The following is a 4,123-nucleotide window of genomic DNA, read 5'->3' as shown; positions in this document are numbered from 1 at the left end:
ATGAATGGTTGATACAGTCATTGTATGATAAAATCTAGTATTGCAATCACCTTGAGAGACATAAGAATATCTAGATTTCTGGAACCAAAAATTTTTCCTCAGCCCAAAGCATCCTTTCTAGGCCATAAGAAAGAGGGGAAGGCTTATTTAAATGTCTTTCTGTCATAGGAGAGTTTTCGAATCATTGGATGTGAGAGGAGCTAATTGGAAAGGGAAACTGTATGGCATCTCTTTTTTTCTAGTAATTTGACTAAGCGTATCTGGGCGGCAGACACCTTAAGATTAAGAACTGAATGGCTTCAAGGTGCTAACTTGTTGAAAGCCTTAACTGAACTCTTCGCCCAATAGCTGTATTATCCCTTGGACCAACTACTATGAACTGTTACAACCAGACTCTCTCCATAAAAAATAAAAAAGTTACCTCTTGTGTTATTTGCGATGGGAGTTTGATCATACTTTTTTAGCTGGATGGGCAATAGCTCTTTTCATGGGTAAAATGTGTGTTTGCACATTTCTAGATTCTTATTATGCAGAGAGCGCATAAAAATCAGAAATTCAAGGAATATTTGGAAAGGTAGCAGCAGGCCGTGTGGCTAGGTCTCATTAATGTAACTGTTTGGATTGTGATGAATTGGTGGGGCTTCTCCAAGAATGGAATGATTAGAAGGTCGGAAGGAGAAGTATTGTAAGCTTTGAATGGAAGCCCTGGTAAACAGCGGCAGTAACTCTAACTTTCCAAAGGTAGTGAAATTCCTTATCGAATAAGTAGCGACCTGCATGAATGGTGTACCGACTACCCGCTGTCTCCAACATGGACCCAATGAAATTGAATTCAATGTGAACAGATGCGGAATACCTAGATACCTAATCTCTGTAGCTCATCACCCATCCGTCACCCAGATGGTTAGGATGAATTGGGGATTGTGTGGACAGGACTAGAACAGATTTAATAAGGACTACGTAACTAATAATCTTCATGTTTTCCTGATTCAATAATATTTCTTTTTCCCACCAAAAAAGGAAAAAAAAAAAGTAAAGTTTATAGGGATCAAATAGCCTTAGTGCAAAGGATTAGATTTAAAAAATAAATAAATAAATAAATAACCTTATTAGATTATACTAAGAACATTAAGACTTGGTATCATGGAGACTATATACATACACAACAACAACAAACTCAACCCTATCCCAACTTAAAAGGGATCAGCTACTGTAATTCATACAAAAACAAAATAGAAAGGAGAAAAAATAAATGTCCAAACAGAAAATAAAGAAAAAATTAGACAAAAATATGAGAATAAGAGAAAAAATACACAGACTAAATGGTCAAGCGAGTGATTTTGTACATATATATATATATATATATATATAATCTAAAAGACGTGTTATTGATTCAAAACTTGATCATTCTTACAGCTTGAATTAAATTGGGTCATCACATTGACCACCAATTCCACCGAAGGTGATAACTCTTCCCCATCGATCTTGTTTCCCACCATCCAATGCATGATAGCAATCACTATTACTTATCAGCAACTTATCAACAACATATTCATTCCACTTAGTCTGGTTTGAGAACAGTCATGTTTGCAATGGAAAAGAAATTGGTTTGAAGAAGGAATTGACCACTCCCCATCGGAGGCCATGGTTTGCCGTTGTTTACATTGGCAGCTTCACCTCCCCATTCAACCATAGTTGCTCCAGCACTTGTTAAACGACTCAACAGACTATGTGGCCAATACCCTATGGATTCTTTTTGAACGAATAACCACCAATCCTTTGTCTTTGTGTCCAACAAACAACCAATAAACAACTCAATTGCATCATTAAGTACTGATATAATATGGAAAATTTACAGCGTCACTCCTTAGAGAATGCCAACATTAGAGAGACACTCCCTACATAATATCAAATCATTAGACTCGCACTCTTTATCATCAGTCTCTATTAAGTGAATATACCAACTAATATCAGCATTTAAGGTATATTCCGTAACAGAGCCTGAAGTTAGGGGGTGTAAGCGTAATTTGGCATTGTGCAAGGGGTGTCATTCTCTAGAGGGTGGTGCTGTAAATTTCCCTAATAACATTGCGTCATTAAATACTAATAATATTTAGGTGGGTCCCTCTGGGCATCACTTGCCTCCTGGTGAATAAATAGAATGATTCACTATTTATCACTTGACAGTCGTACATTCCACACACTTGCCACCTGGTGAATAAATTTAATGATTCACTATTTATCACTTGACAGTCGCACATTCCACGTACATCCCTATCAATGGCAAAATTTTAGTCCAAAGTAAGTGAGTAAAGCTACTAGAATTCAGATTCAAAGTTTTAGTGAATAATTACAAAGATGCCATAAGATGGAGATGAATACAAAATATAAAATATAAAATGGCATTCTTTTGTAATTTTAGTTTCTTCCGCTATTCATTTTAAGCTTAAATTATACCAATAAGATGCTTGTCAAGTCCTTCATCACATGTACTAATTCATGTAATTGACACATGACAAATAGTAAAGCATTATACTTCACTAAACATTGTGATCGGAAAAAAAAAAAACCCTAATTTTCAAAATTAATTTACATTATTTAGAAAGTGTATACCTGGACGACGGAGAGATCAATATAAAATTGGGGTCCATCATGGCTGGACATTGCACAGAATGTAGAACCAGGTGGTACTCTAGTGTTCACTTGCACAAAACCAGGGCATAAAACATTGTAGCACCCAGTCTTTTCAGAATCTTCGATCTGGTGGGTGATATATAGCAGAACAAATTAATGATAAATTAGTAGTTTCATATGAGAGAAAAAATTAATTAAGCAGAGATCAGTTGAAAAGGAAGAGCTTGGAATGAAGCTTACTGTCCAATAGGTACAGAACCTAGTTTTGAGGTCACCACCATATATATTGGGATATACCTGAGATAAATATTTGAAGATGGCTTTTAAGTTTTTCAATGTGTTAAAAAAAAATTATGCATGTACATGATTAACGTCTAGGCATATTCAAACGAACAAAAAGAGAAACTAACAAATCTTAAGACTCCTCCTTGGGCAATGCCATCAGATGAGAAATACTTACAATCCATCCTGCTTCAATGCTTTCTGCTTCATTGTAAGCATAAAATTGAGAAAGACTAAATTGGTGAGCGGCGGGGTTGGGGTCGGGGTCGGCGTCGACTTTTGGATTCCATAAATTAACAGATGCTTTGGTTCCAATAAAAGCTCCATCCTTTCTTACCAAAGCCAGCTGAAAAATAAATAAACTATCATCAGAGTCCCATCCAACTGCAATGAAGATAGGATATCTTCTCCATGAATTGTTTAGATCTTTCCTATGAAATATATAAGTAATTCACACACACAACACTTACCCTATGAGCTGCTACGTCGGTTGCAGGATTCCTTCCAAAAGAAGAAACTGAAGGGGAACTTAATATGTCTTGAATTTTAACCCTTCGAACCGGAACTGATCCAATTGGACATCCTTCACATTTGAGTCCTATATATTGACTTGTATCTTTTGATCCTTCAGTCTCCAGTGGCCAATCTGGGATAGAAGTTGGTTTCATCTGTATATATAGTAATATAAAAAAAATATATATCAAACTCATTTTATAGCTAATTTAGTAATAATAAATTTTAATTGTTTACCTCTAATATAGTGTTCTTCATTTTTTTTCTTTTTCTTGCTCTGACCATGTAGCTCCTACGTGGATGCACTGCCATTGGTGTGCATGGGGTGTGGATTCCCCCCCCCCCACACACACAGGTGTCGTGGAGAACCTTCTTCCATACCTTTTTTTACATATCTTAGTGAAATGGTTGTAAAAGAATGCTAGAATATTTTTACAGATTTTCAAAACTTTATTTCACCATGTTGTCATTCGTCTTAAGTTGAAGACAACTGCTTGCTCAGTTGGTTAGTGCCTTGCCAGTAGAATGTGGGTTCCCAGGACATTATGGGTTCAAGTCTCCTTTCTTCACCTGCCTTATGGCAGAAGGCACCCCCATTCCCCTCTCCCAGCTCAGCAAATAGATTGTTTTTGTGTGTGTGTGTGTGGGGGGGGGGGTCTCGGGTATATGGCTTAAAATATAAGTAACAGACCTT

At 36.6% G+C, this 4,123-nt stretch overlaps 1 long non-coding RNA gene across 1 annotated transcript; it reads right to left on the bottom strand.

Moving 5' to 3' along the window:
* Positions 1-1,348: 1,348 nt before the first annotated feature.
* On the bottom strand, positions 1,349-2,950 carry LOC122073183. The gene is made up of 2 exons (XR_006138679.1): positions 2,875-2,950; positions 1,349-2,760 (listed from the first exon to the last, which is right to left on the bottom strand). It is a non-coding gene; the product is annotated as an uncharacterized LOC122073183 (long non-coding RNA).
* Between the last annotated feature and the right edge of the window lie 1,173 nt (positions 2,951-4,123).

This window comes from Macadamia integrifolia, chromosome 3 (genome assembly GCF_013358625.1).
Source record: "Macadamia integrifolia cultivar HAES 741 chromosome 3, SCU_Mint_v3, whole genome shotgun sequence".
Taxonomy (NCBI): Eukaryota; Viridiplantae; Streptophyta; class Magnoliopsida; order Proteales; family Proteaceae; genus Macadamia; species Macadamia integrifolia.
The sequence above is the reverse complement of the archived record's forward strand: the minus strand, read 5'-3'. Positions and strand labels throughout refer to the sequence as shown.